We start from the raw sequence: 20,248 nt of genomic DNA on the forward strand, positions 1-20,248 counted from the left end.
CGGTGTTAATTTCTTTAAATTTTAGTTTGTAACATCTAAATCATTAACTGAGTCCTTGAACACAGGTTTTCCAAATCCACATGGCCAGGCACACAGGCATGCCTTAGGCCGTGCTCATACCACGGGCGGCAACACGGCTGTGTGAAAACAGAGCAAAATTTTTGCCAAAACACGGGATTCGATACATTGCCATGGCCGTGCGACATGGTTGTGGGCAATCCTGCCAAATCAACACGGGCGTGCAACACGCCCGTGGCTATAAGCCGTGGTAGAAATTGAGAAATTAACATAGGGGTGCGACACACCTGTGGTTACCACCTGTGGTCGAAATTGTCAAAATGTACTATCAGAACACTTACCGCGCATACTTACCGAATTGGGCCCGTTGGCCCATGAACCCGATCTTTGGCCCATTAAGCCCAATTTATCAAAATGTACGAAATCACGCGTACTGCAGTTTATTACTTTAGATTACCAAATATACAAACCCAACTATCTTACGAGCATTCGCACACTCGCAAATTCCCAAAATACCGGCTTTTCGGCATTTCGACTTTTTGGCTTTTGCCAATCTAGTCTATGAGAGGGTGTCAGTTACACACCTGTTTGCGATGATATGCTGACGAGATCCACACACGAACCACCTACAATTGGATTACTAACACGTTAATCTAACTATTCAAATACAAACTACGTTTTAACCCCTTACAATATTCGGCCAACCACACCTACAGATCATAGTAAGCTTATAAGAAAACAATACGCAACTCATTAACAAATTTTTGTCAATGTTTACCACATAATCATAATTTCACTGCAAGCTGTCTTCCTAAGCAACAGTCACTAAATTATTTATAATTGGAGCTATGAAACTCCAAATCAAGTGCCGTTAATTTTCCCTGAAAATAGACTCATATATCTTCTATCCATAAAATTTTCAGAATTTTTGGTATGGCCAATCAATACCAGATTTTTCTTAAATTTTCCCATGTTTCAATGTTTGACTAATCTGATCACTCTTCATTACAAATCAAATTTCTCATTGTACAGAATTCAAAATATGTTCTCGTTTATTCCATTTGAAACTAGACTCATTAAGCTTTAATTACATAATTTATGCAGCTTCTAACTCATCTCCCACAATTTATGGTGATTTTCCAAATTCACGTTACTACTGCTGTCCCAAGCAGATTTATTACCAAATCACTCTTTCACACCTAACTTGCATGCTTGTTATTTAAACATGTATATCACCAATGAATCATCACATATCTATGATTTTACTTAAGTATAATCTCCATTTCATCATTTTAATGCACAACATGTTAGCCGATTTTTCCCCTTAGTATCTAAGGCACATGCATGCTCATTTGTTTGGCTCAACTTCACCTATCTTCCATTTTTCATCAAAAGAACATGAAACAATAACCATTTCCTTCATTTTAATTCATGACTAAATGCTCACAACACAACTAAAAACCAAAATATGCTTCAAGAGTTAAGGTAGAATCAAGAAGAACTCATGAACATCAAGATAGAAGCAAACTACCATGAACTTACCTTCAATTTTCTTCCCCAAGTGACCGAACATTCAAGAGCTTCCTCCTGTCCTTTCTCTTCTCTAACTTTCGGCTATGATGAACAAAGATGGACAAAACTTTGTTCTTTTCACCCCTTTTTCTTTTAATAAAATTTCATATTTCATCCATTTAATTCTTTAATACAAAAGACATGAAATGCCCATCATGGAACATTTACCTAAACCATTATCATGGAACATTTACCTAACCCATTATCATGGAATATTTACCTAATCCATTATTATGAAACATTTACCTAACCCATTATCAATTTGTACCATGAATTATGGATATCAAGTGCTCATATTATCTACAACAACATGATGGCTGGCCACTTCATGTAAAATGGGAGGTTTGTCATGCAAATCCTCCTATTTTGCACTACTATTTATTTGGCCACTACAAATTAGCCTATAGCATTTTCAAACATTTTCACATAGGTCCTATTTCATAATTTCACTCACAAATGACAAAATCAAAGCATAAAATTTTGCCAACATTCACAGAATTCCCGAAAATTGGGGCGTTACAATCCCAGAAATATTAAAACAAGAAATAAGCATACATAATTGAGAATAAGAATCAAGTATTTATCGCGTAAAGACATAAATTAAATAAAATGATTCATCATAGGTTTCATCTTCCCTAGGTATCTAGGGAATTTATTTCATAATCTTGAATAGAAACATTTCAAAGTTAGAATAACCACAAGACATAAGAAACTCAATAAAACTTCGAAAGAAATTAAAAGAAGATCTTTGATCTTAAAGGAGATCCGCTTCTGAGTTGATTTTGATGGTGTTCTTCGAGTGTTTTCTTTGATCTTCTCTGATTGCCCCTTTATATCTTCTTCTAATGGGTATTTATAGACTTTAGAATACTAAGAAATCCTAAAAATTTGGTTTTTTTGCATATTTGGGAAGTAGGGTGCGAAATCGACACAGGCTGGCATATGGGCGTATGGCCAGCCCTCTAACCCGTGTGGATCCTGAAAACAACTCTTTTTTGTTTGATTTTGGCTCGTTTTTCTTTCCTTTCACTCCCAACTGCTCTTCTAAGTATAGAAACATGAATTTAAAGGACTAGGAGCATCAAATTCACTAATTTGCATAATTAATCATCCAAAAACAAATTAAGAATGAGATTAAAATATGTTACTTTTATAGCTTATCAAATATCCCCACACTTAAGCATTTGTTTATCCTCAAGCAGAACCCTCTACTCTCATTAAAATTAATTTTTCTCAACTTATAATTGTCATCAATAATGTCTCGAAATAATTCAAAAATAATCATACATTGACAATTCAACTAAAAGAGCACTAAATATTCAAACAATCTAAGTCAAAAAAATTTTAAAGCACGAAAACATAGGCATTTCCCCTAATCTAAGTAATTACCTTTAATTCAAAATCGACAAGAATTGACATCCTCACTAAAGATTCACTCAAATCACTCAAAGTATTTAAGGTTTACGAATAAGCACTCAATAGTCAAACAAGAAATGTCATTACCATAGGCTTGCATAAAAATCAAATCTCCACCATTATAAAATGATATGATACACAAATCAAACATTCTTTAAGAGGTTGTAATGTGGCTTAGTGTAATGTGGCTTAGGTTAAGGGTGTGGAGAAAGGCCAAAAAAGTTGGTTATAAACGAGATCAAATTGATAAATTACCAAACTAGAAAAAAAAAACAATTGTTGAATTAAAAACAAATGTATAAATAAAGAACTATTCAATAATAAAAACGAGCTTCTTTTCAAAATATGAATTTAACTGTTCAAGCTCAATCAATATAGAACTAAATAATAATCAATATTTTTTTTATATTTTTATCTTTTTTGTCTTCTTTTTATTTTTTTAATCTAGAATAATCAGAAATAATTCAGAAAATCAAACAGAATAGCATAGTTAAGCAACTAACCAAAATAAATCTCGACAAAAAGGGAGTTAATAAACCGGGAAAAAGACTCAACGAACAAAAAAAAAAGTGTTATGGATTAACATTAATGGGTAAATCAAGAAACGGTGTGTTAGGCTCAACAGAGTTCACTAAGTGTAACACCCCTTACCCGTATCCAAGGCCGGAACAGAGTACGAGGCATTACCAGACTTAATAATACACATAGACGAAAACCGGGCCATAAAATTTCATTTAATTCAAAACTTTTCGAACACATGCATAACAAACAAAGCTAACTATATCATCACATTAAAACATAGGACATGGCACGATTAATTAAACTTATAAACCATAATGGATAAGGACCACATCTCATGATTTTATACGATAACTCAATGCGATCGACACGTATGGTCAAAATCATAATAAAATACATATCACAAACCAACTTCCTATACATGCCACTCACTTGATATTTTTAATATTTGAATTAATTTTCCCAAAAATGATAGTTTGATAGTGTGATTTTGCCTCCGACGATCTCCAACCCCGAGCTGACCTGCCAATACTAAAGAAATGGAGAGGATGGGTAAGCTTTACGCTTAGTAAGTTCATATGAAAATAATAAACAATTACTACCATGCTTTTCAAGATAAAACACTATAATTGTACAATTACACATATTTAGGACAGGCTGTTTTCTAGAGTCCTTGTGTTAAAAAAAATCATATCTCAAGTTACAAAATTCAAAATCCAATTCCGTAAATTTTCTATGAAACTAGACTCATATGTATACTTACTAATTTTTTTCTAGAATTTTTGGTCAGGCCATTTAGTACAGTTTATTAGTTAAATTCTCCCCTGTTTCAGGGTATGACTACTCTGACCCCTGTGCACTACAAACCGAATTTCTCCCTGTACAGAATTCTAACAACCATACCGTTTGTTTCCCTTAAAATTAGATTCAATAAGGAATCCATGCATGTAAGGTATGACTCTCAATAATTTTTTTGAAATTTATGGTGAATTTCTAAAGTCAGAACAGGGGATCTCAAATTCATTCAGACCCTGTTTCACAAGAATTCAAATATCACACAATATAGAATTCTTTTGCTTCCCCTGTTTCTTTCATGTGAAAATAGACTCATTAATCTATATTTCCATAATTTTTTTTAAATTTAATTCAACTTACACAATTTTTGGTGAATTTTCAAAGTCATGCACTGCTACTGTCTGATACTATTTTACTACTAAAGTTCACTTTTACACAATTTCACTTAATCCATTCCATTTTACCGAGGTTCGCTCAAATATTGAGCATATTACTCAAAAATTCAAATAAACATATACTTGCACTTGTTCACCACATAATCACTTTCACATGTATTTTCATTTAATCGATTTCCCGTTGAACTCATCGGAATAATAACAGATACACAATTGCCTGCACATTTTTCCATTTCCACACTTGTAGCCGAAGCTATCTGGTAGCATAGTAACCTGCACTTAGTACTACACATGCGACCAACAGTCTGGTACATGTAGTAGCCTGCACTTAGTACTACACACGTGACCTCACCATCTAATACACGTAGTAGCCTGCACTTAGTACTACACACGTGATCACAGCTGCACGCATAGTAGCCGCACTTAGTACTACACATGCGACCTCACAATAGATCATTCAGATCGTTTTTATTCAAGGTTCAATCGGAAATTCTCACTTTTTAACATTTTACTAAATTGTCCGTAATCAATTTAAATTGTAATTTACATCAAATAACCATTTGATAGGCGCCACATTTCATATGATATCAAAATATAATAACATAAAAAGAATCGATAGATTATTTATGTACAATTTACTCAAGTGTCAATCTCACTATCCATAGTACCAATTGTCCATTCATAGTATAATAAGATACAACTCAAATATCAAACCAGCTTTTAAGAATTTACATAACATATATCACATATTTCATATATCACTTGTCATGTATCTTCATTTTCTTACATTTTATGTAACATTCTTTCATGTCATATTTCCACATCATAAACACCATTCCATCAACTTTTCCAATATATTAAATCATAAAATATATGCAATAATAGTAAGAAATATAATTCAAACATAACATTGCATTATTGTTATCATATGAACTTACCTCGATCCAGAAACAGCAATTTACCATTTTAGTCCATAACCTTGTATTTTCCCGATTTAATCCCGAATCTCGATTTCCTTCATCTATAATATCACATTTAGCCTAATAATTAGTCACACTATTCATACGGGTCCAAAAATCATATTTTTAAAAATTTTCATTTTGACCCCTAAACTTTTGCATATTTGCACTTTTGCCCCAAGGTTCGGAAATTAAACTTCATCCTATTTTCTTATGTTTTATGACATGATGGTCATTTTTCCGTTCTATGGAAACATCAAATTCTCACTCTAACATGTACTTATGACTATTAGGTATTTTTACCGATTAAGCCCTTTTGCTCGTTTTCACTTAAAACCGAATAGCACAAGTTGTCTAACATAATTTAAAACCTCATATTCTATCATAAAACACCAAATACACAAATTTCACCTATGGGAATTTTTCCAAATATGAACCCTAGGTTGAATTATTGCTAGCATAAGCTAAATCAAGTTACCGGGACTCCAAAAACGTAAAAATCATTAAAAACGAGGCTAGAACGGACTTACAATCGAGCTTGGAAGCTTGGAAACCCTATCCATGGAGTCTCCCTTGGTATACACATCCATGGTGAAGAAGATGAGCAAAATTGGCTTTTAATTTTGTATTTTAATTCATTTTACCCCTAAATGACCAAAATGCCCTTACTACTAAACTTTCCAAAAATTCCTTTCATGTCCAATATTTGTCCATAAACTTTGAAATTGGTCAAATTTATATTTAAGACCTCCTAATTAATATTTCAAAGCAATTTCATACTAGAAACTTCTAGAATGAAAGTTTTGCAACTTATTCAATTTAGTCCCTAACTTCAAATTAAGCACTTTATGCATAGAATTTCTTCACGAAATTTTCACACAATCATGCAATCATATCATAGACCTCAAAATAATCATAAAATAATTATTTCTATCTCGGATTTGTGGTCACGAAACCACTATTCCGATTAGGCCCTAATTCGGGATATTACACTAAGGGTTAATTAAAAAGGTAGGCTTTTTACGGAATAAGTGAGTTAAAACCTAAGTGCATTTATCATCTCAATATATCAAATCAAAGGTATGGTCCCGACATGTATAATCGAAGCAAGTTCTAAAATAACAAATCAAATTGACATACTCATAACCAATAATAAAATTAGCAAAAAAAAAATGTATGCTCTAAAGGCTCAAAATCTCACAAAAATTCATGGTTTTTGATGTCAGCAAATTTAAAAATTCAAGATAATACCTCAATTTAGGGAAACAACCTAAATTTTTTAATTCTGAAAATAAACTTATCATACTTGATTCTTTCATGTCTTAAAGTTTAAATAAACCAATGCACAAATATCTACAAATTAATCCAAAACACATCAATAAAAAATCCCAAATTGACAAAAATTCATTCTAATGGAAGTATGAGAAAATTACTTCAGCATAAGAATAATTCAAGGATTTTGTAATTGTCATATAAATAACCTCCCCACACTTAAGATGTAAATTATCCTTAATGTCAAAAAAATGTAATCACAATGTATGCAGAATATCATAAGAGGGAGAAAACTGAAACTGCACTAAATATTGGATGAAATTGCCAGAATTGTGAAAAGTGGAATTGTAGGCAATTATGGATTTTGTGCAAACTAAGAGGAAAATAAACACAAATAATGAAGAATATTAAGAGGTTACAACTCAATTAGAAATAAACATAAAAATAAAAATAAAAATAATAACATAGTTCAAAAGATAATAAATGAAATAAGTCTAATAAAATAAAAATAAAGCAACTACAAACAAAAATAAAAATAAAAATAAAAGAAATAAACTTAATGATACAAGTAAAATTAAAGGTAATTGTAAGGATAATAGTAAAAAATACTAAAATAATAGAAATAATGAAATGTTAAAATAAATTTAAAATCTAAGTATAAGAGTAATAAAAATAATAATAAAATAAAATAAAATAAAAATAAAATAAATTAGTACAATAAAAATAAACAATATAACAAATAATAATGATAATAAATAAAATAAAATAAAACAAAATAAAGAAAAGGGTAAAAGGGGAAGACCGATGGAAGACGGTGGTCGAAGTTACGACGGGGGGTCGCATGTGGGATGCGATGTCGTGCGTGGGTGGAGGCGGGTTGATCGATGATAAGGAGAAGGGAAAAACGGTGGGTGACGGGGAGGGGGGGAGAGGATGGCTTGTTTGGGGAAGAAGAAAAAGACAAATTGAGAAAGAAGTATGACATGGCCATGTGGAATATTTTCAACCCATGCCAATTTAAAAAATAAGCTCAATCTTCACACGGCCTTAGACACGCCCGTGTGTCCAAGCCGTGTGGCACAGATAGCCGTTTTTCAGGCCGTATGTGATTTCCTTCCCTTCTTCTACGCCCGTGTGGAATCCCACACATCCGTATGGCTCGGTCGTGTGTGATTTCATTCACTTCTCCTATGCTCATGTGAGATCCCACATGCCCGTGTAGCTTGGCCGTGTCTCTTACACAGCCATGTCTTCTGCCCGTGTAACTCTTTGACTTGGAATAAAATTGAAAAAAATTAGCTCCAGGTTTCACACGATTGTATGTCCAGTCACCCACGACCGCGTGGACCATTTTAGGCCATGTAACCATCGAATTTTTTAAATTTTAAGTCCTATTATCCACATAGCCAAGGACATGCCCGTTTGTCCAGGCCATGTGGGTCACATGGCCATGTCGCCAAGCCGTGTAACTCCCTGTCGAACCCCTTATTGTGCACACGGCCTGGGACGCGCCCGTGAGTCTAGGCCATATGGGTCAAAAAACACATATATATTTTAAAGATTTTAAATTAGCAGGCAATGGAATTAAAAGAATTAGTAAAAGTTAAACATTTAAGTTGCCTCCTGATAAGCACCTATTTAAAGTCTAAGCTCGACTTACCTTATGCACGCACAGTTACTGTGGTTCGCAGAGCCGAAGCTCCTCTCTCTCATTATCAATTCTATTATCAAAATAAGGTTTAAGTTGAGTACTATTTACCTTAAATGCGCCAAATGCAAAATGAGTTACCTTGACTGTACCATATGGAAAGATGTTCAGTACCGTAAAAGGGTTTGATTCGTTTGCATCAAGCTCCGAGGTGGCAATTTATGGATCTGTTTTAGCTAGTAGTACCTTGTCCCCAACCTTAAATTGATTTGTTCCATCCACATGCTCATCATGGCATTACTTTGGCTCTTTATCGTGTTTTTTCGGTTTCTTCTTGACATGTGTTCGCCATTCGTCTAGTTCATCTATTTGTAACATTCGTTTTTCATAAGTCATTTTGTTTCTGTCGCATGGATTGAAACGTGGCTGTATTACGTTTTTTCGAGGGGTTTCCTACAAAGAAGGTTGAGCCACATGGTTACTCACATTAACAGAACTTGTAAAATCATCTCGATCACTAGATGTTCTAATAGAATCACAAGCTTAGAGAGTAATCGTTTCATCACCTACACGAAGTATTAACTCACCTTTTCCAATATCAATTATATTTTCAATAGTTGCTAAAAAGGGTCGCCATAAAATTAAAGGTACCTCACTACCCTCATCCATGTCTAACACAGAAAAGTTAATGGGAAATATAAATTTATCGATTTTAACAAGCACATCTTCAATAACACCCCTAGGATATCTAATAGTTCTATCTGCTAATTGAATACTCATCCTAGTTTGTTTGGGTTTCCCAAGACCTAATTGTTTAAACATTTTATAGGGCATGACATTAATGCTAGCCCCTAAATCAGCCAAAGCATTATCAATATTCAAACTACCAATTAAACAAGGCATAGTAAAACTCCCTGAATCTTTTAGTTTGTTGGGTAATTTATTTTCCAATATGGACGAGCAAACTGCATTGAGCTCCACAGTCAACGAATCATCTAGCTTTCGTTTGTTTGCCAACGCTCCTTTAAAAATTTGGCATAGTTGGGCATCTGTGAAAGAGCTTCAAAAAACCGTAAGTTAATATGTAATTTTTTTAGAAGTTTAAGAAATTTACCAAATTGTTCATTCGTGTGGTCTCTCTTTGTTGCATTAGGACATGGCACTCGAGGTTTATATTCCTTAACAACTGGCTTTTGTTCTTTCTAGCTTACCTCAACATTATCGTTATTTACCATAATTTCTTGCCTTGGTTCTGGTTAATATTCAACTAACCCTTCTTCATCTCGCACAGTAATTACATGAAGTTGCTCCATTGGGTTAGTTTCGGTATTGCTAGGCAAATTATCTTGTGGACTTTATGAAATCATTTTAGCAACTTAACCGATTTTATTCTCGAGTCTTTGAATTGACGCTTACTGATTTTTAAGTGCTACTTTAATGTTTTGTACACAGGTTTCTAACAACGATATAAACTTCGTCAACATCTCCTCGAGATTCAACTTTTTCTTTTACTGGTAAGGTTGTTGTTCGAAGCCCGGAGGAGATTCTGCTCTCTGGTTTCCTTGACCACCCCAAGCGAAATTGGGATGGTTCCTCTAACCTGCATTATATTGGTTACTATAAGGGTTATTTTGAGGCTTAGAATTATTACCCATATAATTTATTTGTTCATTCTCTGTGTTAGGAGTGACAGGTAAACATTTTGGGTCAGACATTCGTCCTCCATTCATATCGCATTGCATCACCGGATGTACCTGCATAGAAACATATAAACCATCAATTTTCTTATTTAACTGTTCTTCCTGATTTGATAACATGGTGACTGCATCCAAGTTGAAAACACTGGCTGCTTTCATCAATTTTTTCCTTATGACTTGTCACTGATAATTATTCAATGCCACCTTTTCTATAAATTCATACGCTCCTTCGGGTGTTTTATTATTCAAAGTTCCACCGGCTACTGCGTCGATTAACTACGTCGTTGAATGGTTCAAACCATAGTAGAAGGTTTGAACTTGTAGCCATAGAGGTAAACCATGGTGAGGGCACCTTCTCTATATATCCTTATACCTCTCCCATACATCATATAAAGTCTCTAAATCGATCTACACAAAGAAAGAGATATCGTTCCTCAATTTGGCTTTCTTAGCCGGTAGGAAGTACTTTAGCAAAAACTTTTTGGTCATTTGAACCCATGTGGTGATGTAACGTCATGGTAAAGAGTTCAACCACTGTAAAAAAATGGCGTCATCAGTGACGCTATTGATCTTGAAAGTATCATAGATTTCTAGGAAATTGGCCAAATGAGTATTTGGGTCTTCATCTTGCAAACCATTGAACTGAACAAACTATTGTATCATCTAAATAGTGTTTGGCTTCAATTCAAAATTATTTGCAACAATGGTGGGTCACACGATCTCGATTCAGCCCCTGCTAGAGTGGGCTTGGCATAATCGTACATAGTACGAGGAACAGGATCTGGAATTGCAACAACTGTAGAAGGTAGTTGATTATTCTAATTATCACCCATCTCCTTAGTAATAATAATGTCTTCTTATTCGTTTACTATATTCTGTCAAATTTGCCTAAATTCTCTACAGTTTTTGCGAGCTGTACTTTTAATTTCACTATCAAAAATCAATGGTCCTGACGGATTTCTTCTTGTCATAAACTAAAGGAACCTGCCAGAAGCAAATAAAAGAAAAATTAGAAAAGAAAAATGAAACTAAAAATTATAATTATAATAGAAATAAAAATGGCTAAATTAATAAAAATAAAGTGTTCCTAATATTTTAGTCCCCTGCGACGGCGCCAAAAACTTGATAGTCACTAAACTAACTATAAATACGACAAAGGTAAGCGCACCTATCGAACAATAGTATAGATATGGTGAGTAGGGAATATCGTATCCACGGGGACTATAACTACTAGTAATTAACGTCTTCTTATTATCTAGCTGACAAATTGGGGTGATGTGTTTTAATCTAAAATTACTAAACTAATTTATCTAATAACACAAAATCAAGGAAATAATCGAATAATAACCAATGAGACAGACAATACTTAGGAAAGAATCCACTTAAACTTCACCTTCTATTATGAATATGAATTAAACGAATTATTCGCTTGTGTCTTGATCCGTAGAAATCCCTAAATCATGTTAATATCTCTTTCGAGAGTAAGAACAACTGACTCTAGGTTGATTAATTGAAATCTCTTTCTAATTAAAACCCCTATCGTCGCATTAACTCGAGCTATGGATTCCCCTATTAGATTTGACTCTAATCCGATAGATTTATTGTTGTCCTATTTCTAGGATTGCATGCAACTCTACTCAATTATGCTAGATCTACTCTTAAACAGAGACTTTTGCTCCACTAAAATAAGCACATTAAACATGAATTAATATCCCAGAAATTTTAAAACAAGAAATAATCATACATAATTGAGAACAACAATCAAGTATTTATTGTGTAAAAATAGAAATTAAATAAGAAGGTTCATCATAAGTTTCATCCTCCCTAGGTATCTAGAGAATTTAGTTCATAATTCTGAATAGAAACATTTCAAAGTCAGAATAACCACAAGACATAAGAAACTCAATAAAACTTCAAAAGAAATTAAAAGAAGATATTTGATCTTGATGGAGATCCGCTTTCGAGTTGATTTCGATAGTGCTCTTCGAGTTTTTTCTTCGATCTTCTCTGATTACCTCCTTATGTCTTATTCTAATAGGTATTTATAAACTTTAGAATGCCCGTATGGAAATGCTAAGCCCGTGTGGATCCCAAAAACAACTCTTTTTGTCAGATTTTGGCTCATTTTTCGCTCCTATCGCTCCCCAAATGCTCTCCTAAGTATAGATACATGAATTTAAAGGATTAAGAGCATCAAATTCACTAATTTGCATAATTAATCATCCAAAAATGAATTAAGAATGAGATTAAAATATGTTACTTTTATATCTTATCAAACACCAACTTAGATGAATATAAATTCATGAATCCTAAATAGTAAAACTTCCATACCAAATATTCGTCCATAACTTTCCACCAAGCTATTTTATACAGGAAGTAAGAACCTCTCCAACTGTTTATAAATACTACACATGTCTTAACTATAACCCTATATTTCCCATAAACGTGTAAATATTATCAGGCCACAAATGTGTAGAGAGGAGAATAAATTGCAAAAAAGGGAAGAAAATGATAACATAATACCATAGACTTACAAATGCCTAAAATAGTGTTTCTCTTAAATCTGAAAATGAGAGAAGGTATACCACCACTGTGTAGGCTGCTATAAAAAGGATTATGCATGCAACATTAACCTTTACATAAATCTTATAGCTAAAAATAAGCAAAAGTTGAAGAAGTTGAGAAGTTAGATGATGAGGGTTGAGGGAAAAGTGAAAAGGGAAAAAGAAAGAAAGTACGGAGCTTAAAGAGTTAAAGGATTCAAGAATAGACTAGTAAGCTTGAAGGGTTAAAGGGATCAGAAAGAAAGTAGTAAGCTTGAAGGGTTGAAGAAAAGGGAACAAAGTAGAGAATTTAAAGAGTTGAAGCAAGATGGAAGAACACAGGTAAGAAAGTAGGGAGGTTCAATAGTTGAAGAAAAATAGAAGACTGTAGGGAGCTTCAAGGGTTGAAGGAAAACAGAAGATTGTAGGTTGAATGAATTGGGAAGAAAGTAGAGAGCTTAAAGGGTTGAAGGGGAAGGGAAAAACATAAGGAGCTTAAAGGGTTAAAGGAAGGCATACGATTTTTAGATTCTTAAGTCATTGTGATTTTTGTCCTTTTTTTTTTAAAGAAAGAAAGAAAGATAAATTAGAGTAATGGGACTAAAACCACAAGATAACCATTTTCTATATTAAAGACGTTAACAATTTTTACGACTTAATATCACTCCCAAGCCTCGAGCAAGAGCACTCAACATTGATGTATCCTCAATCATGGCACTGACAATAGGCTCAACCTCGAAACTAAAAGTAGGTACAGAAAGGTGACGCCTACTCCCACACCTTGGAGCAAAGGCACTCTTCATTAATAACATTTGAATCTCTACACTGGTAGTAGGAGTCATAGAAATAGATGAAAGCTCGATATTATTTGGAAGCATAGAAATGTGATGCTCTTATAGACGAGCATCGTGGCCTTAATTCGATGGATCGAAAACCGTTGCATTATGTGAAATGCTATCACTGACATACTTAAGGTAATTACACAATAAAAAATAATTCAAAAGATAAAACTCCTAGTGCGACTATTCTATTCGTTAAATGCTGACCGCTAGAATACGTTGATGCAAATGAAAGGTCGATAAATATTATAGTATTTGAAAAACTTAAAATTGTGTAACACCAACATATATGAATATAAATTCATGATTTACTAAAAAATATATAAATTCATGAATCCTAACTAGTATAAAGTCTGTACCAAACAGTCGTCCATAACTTTCAACCAAGCTATTTTCTACAAGAAATAAGAACCTCCCCAGCTATTTATAAACTCTACACATGTCTTAACTATAACCCCATATTTCCCCAAAAACGTGTAAACATTATGAAGGAGCAAATGACTAGAGAGGAGAATAAACTACAAAAAAGGGACAAAAAAGTAACATAATACCATGGACTTACAAACACATTAAATAGCTTTTTTCATAAAGTTGAAAATGAGAGAAGGTAGAGCATCATCGCGTAGGCTACTATAAAAAGGAATATCCATACAGCTTTAAACTTTATATACATTGTAAAGCAAAAAAAGAAATAAAAGCTAAAGAAGATAAAAAATGGGATGAGGGTTGAAGGAAGAGGGAAGAAAGTAAGGAGCTTGAAAAGTTGAAGCAAGATGGAAGCACATAAAGATCTTTAAGGGTTTAGGGAATTAGTGAAAGTAAAGAGTTTAAAGGGTTGAAGGAAGAGGGAAAAACGTAGGGAGCTTGAAAGGTTGAAGGAAGACGTGCAATTTTTGTGCAATTTTCTTGCTGTAGTTTTCAAAGTCTTGGGTCGTTTTCATTTTATCTTATTCTAAATAAAAAAAATTATAGTGAGAAAAAAAAACCACAATAAAACCATTTTCTATGATGAAAATGTTAACAATTTTTACGGCTTTAAATCAGTCCCAAGCCTCAGAACAGTTGCACTCAATATTGATGGCTCTTCAATCTCGGCACAGACAGTAGGATCAACCTCGAAACTAGTAGTAGGAATAGAAGGGTAATGCCTACTCCCACACCTCAAAGCGAGCACACTCGTCATTGATGACTTCTCAATCTTGACACCGATAATATTTTGAGGCATAAGAATGTGAAGCTCTCGTAGAAGAGTATTGCCACCTTCATTTGATGGATCAACAACCGTTGTATCATGCAAAACGCTATCATCGACATACTTAATGTTACTACGCAATAACAACAATCCAAAATATAAAACTCTTAATGTGACTATTCTATTCGTTAAATTGTGATTGATATAATACATTGTTGCAAATGAATGGTCGATAAATATTATCGTATTTCCAAACTTTTGAATTAGGTAACACCAACATAGATGAATATAAATTCATCAATCCTAAATAGTAAAAAGTCCATACCAAACATTCGTCTATAACTTTCCACCAAGCTATTTTATACAGGAAATAAAAACCTCCCTAAATGTTTATAAACTTTACACATGTCTTAACTACAACCCCATATTTCCTAGAAAGGTGCAAACATTATCACGGAACAAATTAGTGGGGAGGAAAATAAATAATAAAAAATGGAACAAAACAAAATTATAATACCATGGTGATAAACCGTAATTTATACATATTTTTATCCCATGCTTAACACATTTTATGGATGATTTTTCCTTAGAATTGGTGAATTTGATGCTCCTAATGCCTTAATTTCATGTTTTATACTTAGGTGAGCATAGGAGAGCGAAAGGAACGAGAAACAGGCTAAAAAACAGAGAAAATAGGCCAACGTACGAAATCAACACGGCCTGGACTTCCTCACAAGGGCAGACCACATGGCCGTGTCAATTTGGCAGAATCGAAACACGACCCACACGGGTGGACCACATGCCTATGCCTCTTTAACAGGCTTGACCACTGCATGAAGTAATCACATACGAGCATGTCCCTGTCGAGCCCAATTTTAGTCTAATTCGGAAAAGGCCAATTTTAAGGGTTCTTTGGCATTCCAAAGCCTATAAATACACCCTAGAGGAGGAGGAAAAGGGACACACAGAGAAAGAGACAGGGAACTGCTCAAGGAAAGCCGATTGATCCATCTCAGAAGGCGGATTCATCATCAAGACTGAAGATCTCCCCTCAATTTCCCTTCAGGATTTTTGGGTTTTTCTTTATGTTTTGTATTCATTATTCTTCTGAAATATTTACCTTTTTAGTTATGAACTAAAACCCCTAAATACCTAAGGGGAATGAAACCTAAGACGAATCTTGTTATTATTTTCTGAATTGTATGATAAATATTTGACTTGTTCTTAATTATGTGTTCTTAATTCTTGTTTTGATATTCCAGGATATTGATTCAAGTTAAGCTCTTATTCAGAGGAGGAATAGACCCTGTCTAAGAGTACATTTGTCATAATCAAGTGGAGTTGGTTGCGCGCCTAGAGATAGGGTGACAAGATTTTGCCGGATTAGGTTGAAACTTAATAAAGGGATCCATAGATCGAGTTAATGCAACCCTAGGGAGTTAATTAGAAAGAGATTTCAATTATTCAACCTAGGGTTAGACGTTGTTAGTCTCGAGAGAGATAATAATATAACTTAGGGATTTCTAATGATCAAGTCAAATGAATAAACCGTCCGATTCAGAGTCAAATAACAAGTGAAGTCTAGGTGGATTTTTCATTAGGTATTGTCTCAATCAATCGAGTTTTCCAAAAGTTATTCCCGAATTCTATTTTCTGTGATTTTTTAGTTTAGTTAATTAGTTAGTTAAAAAAAACTCCATTCTTCTTAGGCTAGATAATAAAAAGACAGTCATTACTAGTACTTTTAGTTCCTTTGGGTTCGACAATCCGGTCTTGCTAAAACTATACTACTATTCGATAGGTACACTTGCCTTCATCATGATAATAGTTAGTTTCAAGAATGATTAATTATAAATTTATAAAACTTATCACACAAAATCACAATCAAGTTTTTGGCGCCGTTGCCGAGAAACTAAGATATTAGGAACACTCAATTTTTATTACTTTATCCATTTATTTTTCTTTCAAGTTAATTTTATTTTATTATTATTATTTATTAATTTACTTTTTCTTTCTCTTGGCAAGTTTTTATAGTTTATGACTAGAAGAAACCCGTCAGGACCACTACTTTTTGACGAAGAGATCGATCACACGGTTCACAGAAACAAAGAGAAATAAGGCGGAGCTTAAGATACACAGAGAACGAGCAAGTGTATGATATTCAAACCTCAACCGAGGAGATGGCTGAAAACCAAGAAAATCCGCAACCTCCTGCGATTGCTATTAATCAGAATCCTGCTCCGCGCACTATGTATGATTATGCTAAACCTAATTTAACAGGAACTGAGTCAAGTATAGTTAGACCTGCTATTGCTGCAAATAATTTTGAACTGAAACCTAACACAATTCAAATGATACAATAGTTTGTTCAGTTTGATGGTTTGTAGGACGAGGATCCCAACGCTCACTTGGCAAATTTCCTAGAATTTTGCGATACCTTTAAAATTAATGGCGTTTCTGATGACATCATCCATCTTCGGTTGTTTCCCTTTTCGTTAAGGAATAAGGCTAAATGGTTGAACTCGTTACCACGAGGGTCAATCACTACTTAGGAACAAATGACCGAAAAATTTTTATTAAATATTTTCCACCGGCTAAAACAACCAAATTATGTAATGATATCTCTTCTTTTGTGCAGATGGATTTAGAAACACTCCATGATGCATGGGAGAGATACAAGGACCTTTTGAGAAGGTGCCCTCACCATAGGTTACCACTTTGGCTACAGGTTTAAACATTCCATAATGGCCCGAATCCTTCGACTCGACAGATGATTGATGCAACCACTGGAGGAACTATCAATAATAAAACACCTGAGGCGACTTACGAATTTATTGAGGAGATGTCACTGAAAAACTATCAATGGCAAGTTATGAGAACAAAGCCGACGAAAGCACCTGGCGTTTTCAACCTCAACGCGGTTACTATACTATCTAACCAAGTAGAACTCTTAAATAAAAAGATTGACGGTTTGTGTGGTTCTACTCAGGTACAGCCAGTGATGAGGTGCGAGTCGAATGGAAGAGGAGCATACATAGAATGTCAACCCTTCAACCCTAGTATCGAGGAGGAACAAGTCCAATATATGGGTAACAATAACTCTAGATCCCAAAATAACCCAAATAGTAACACTTATAATGCAGGTTGGAGAAACTATCCCAATTTCTCGTGAGGCAGTCAAGGAAATCAAAGGCCACAACATCCTCCGGGTTTTCAACAACCACCTTACCAGTAAGAAAAGAAGCCGAACCTTGAGGAGATGCTAACCAAATTCATCTAGGTACCAGAAACCCATTTTCAAAATACCAAGACAGCACTTAAGAATCAACAAGCATCGATCCAAGGGCTCGAAACTCAGATTGGACAACTTGCCAAGTTTATTTCTGAACGAACACAAGGTAGCTTGCCAAGCAACACAGAATCTAACCCAATGGAGCAACTCAACACGATTACTAGTCAAGATGAGGAATGAACCAGAACCAAGGCAAGAAACTGAGATAAGCAAAGGCAAAGGTGAGGTAGACCATAATGAGCAGAAACCGGTAAGTACAGAATACAAACCTCGTGTGCCATACCCTAATGTGACAAGGAAAGACTGCTCTGATGAACAATTTGGTAAATTTCTTAAACTCTTAAAAAAATTACATATTAACTTACCGTTTATTGAAGCTCTATCACAGATGCCAAACGCAATGAAATTTTTAAAGGAGCTTTTAGCAAATAAGCGGAAGTTGGATGAGGCGTTACATGTGGAGCTAAACACAGTTTGCTCAGCTATTCTATAGAATAAACTACCCAACAAACTAAAAGATCCAAGGAGTTTTACGATTCCTTACTTAATTGGTAGTTTAGATGTTAATAATGCATTATCTGATTTAGGGGCTAGTATCAATGTCATGCCTTACAAAATGTTCAAACAATTAGGTCTTGGGAAACCCAAACAGACTAGGATGAGCATTCAATTAGCAGATAAAACTATAAGATTTCCTGGGGGTATTATTGAAGATGTGCTAGTTAAAATTGATAAATTTATATTTCCCGTTGACTTCATTGTTCTAGATATAGAGGAGGATAGCAACACTCATTTGATTTTAGGAAGGCCCTTTTTAGCAACTGCTAAAATGATTATTGATGTTGGCACAGGTGAGCTCATACTTCGTGTGGGAGACAAAACAATCACCCTTCAAGCTCGCAATTCCGGCAACACATCGAAAATTGAAGGTGATTGTCTAAACCACTTTAGTAAAACTGACAATTTGGTGCAACCTACTTTGCAGGAAATGAGTTTGAAGGAAGAACATGAGCCGTTTTCAAGTAATATTAGAGGACTATTCATGAAGAACGAAGGCTACAAATTGAGGAGCTAGATGAATGGCGACGCATAAACCGAGAACACACGATAAACCAAAACTTCGTCAGGATGAGCTCAATACCTTTCCAAATCAACTTAAGGTTGGAGATAAAGTTTTATTAGATGTCGTAGATCCTCACATTGTCACTACCAAACCGAATGAAAAAATCCCTCTTACGATACTTAGCATTTTCCCATTCGGTACAGTCGAGGTAAATCATCCTAAGTTCGGCACTTTTAAGGTAAACAATACCCGCTTAAAACCTTATTTTAATGAGATTCACAGCAGAAATGAGGAGTATAAACTCCTCGAACCACCATGACCATTCAATGGAGAGGTAAGTCGAGCTTAGACTATAAGTAAGCACTTCTCGGGAGGCAACCTGAGCACTAACTGTATTAACTTCTTTAAATTTTAGTGTTTAAACACCTAACTTACTAACGGAGCTCTTGAATAAAGGTTTCCCACACAGACATGGCCTAGCACATGGGCGTGCCTTAGGCCGCGTGGAAACAGGGCAAATATTTTTCCCAGCACGGGCTACAATAAATCACCACAGCCATGTGACATGGCCGTTGACGAACCTGCCAAAACAACACGGGCGTGCAACACGCCCATGCCTTGAAACCGTGGCCAAACCTATCAAATTAACACGGGCGGGCGACACGCCCATGCCAAGCAACCCTGGTTGAACCTTTTAAATTAATATGGGCGTGGGCCTACATACACGGGCGTGGGAGAAGCGAACGAAGATAGACACGGTCGTACGACACGGTCATGCGTACCTACATGCCCAAGGAACACGGGCGTGAGCCAATCTTCAGACGTACCCAAATTTAAAATTTGCGACTCATACGGGCAAAAATTGGGGACCACAGGTGTGTTCTCTAGCCGTGTGCCCCAAAAATATATAAATAGGCTGCACTATTCATTGTCTTCTTCACCCAAAAACCCTAACCCTAGCCGCTGCAAGTCCATACGCCCTCCTTGCCATGCCCGTGCACTGGTTCCCACTCTATTTTTGATGCCCA

General features: G+C 34.9%; 2 non-coding genes across 2 annotated transcripts; one reads left to right on the top strand and one right to left on the bottom strand.

Annotated features, from left to right (window-relative positions):
• The first annotated feature begins 10,625 nt into the window (after window positions 1-10,625).
• On the top strand, window positions 10,626-10,732 carry LOC128283044 (small nucleolar RNA R71). The gene has a single exon (XR_008273386.1). It is a non-coding gene; the product is annotated as a small nucleolar RNA R71 (small nucleolar RNA).
• Window positions 10,733-17,470: 6,738 nt separating this feature from the next.
• Window positions 17,471-17,577, bottom strand: LOC128283135 (small nucleolar RNA R71). The gene has a single exon (XR_008273476.1). It is a non-coding gene; the product is annotated as a small nucleolar RNA R71 (small nucleolar RNA).
• Window positions 17,578-20,248: the final 2,671 nt, after the last annotated feature.

This window comes from Gossypium arboreum, chromosome 10 (genome assembly GCF_025698485.1).
Source record: "Gossypium arboreum isolate Shixiya-1 chromosome 10, ASM2569848v2, whole genome shotgun sequence".
Taxonomy (NCBI): domain Eukaryota; kingdom Viridiplantae; phylum Streptophyta; class Magnoliopsida; order Malvales; family Malvaceae; genus Gossypium; species Gossypium arboreum.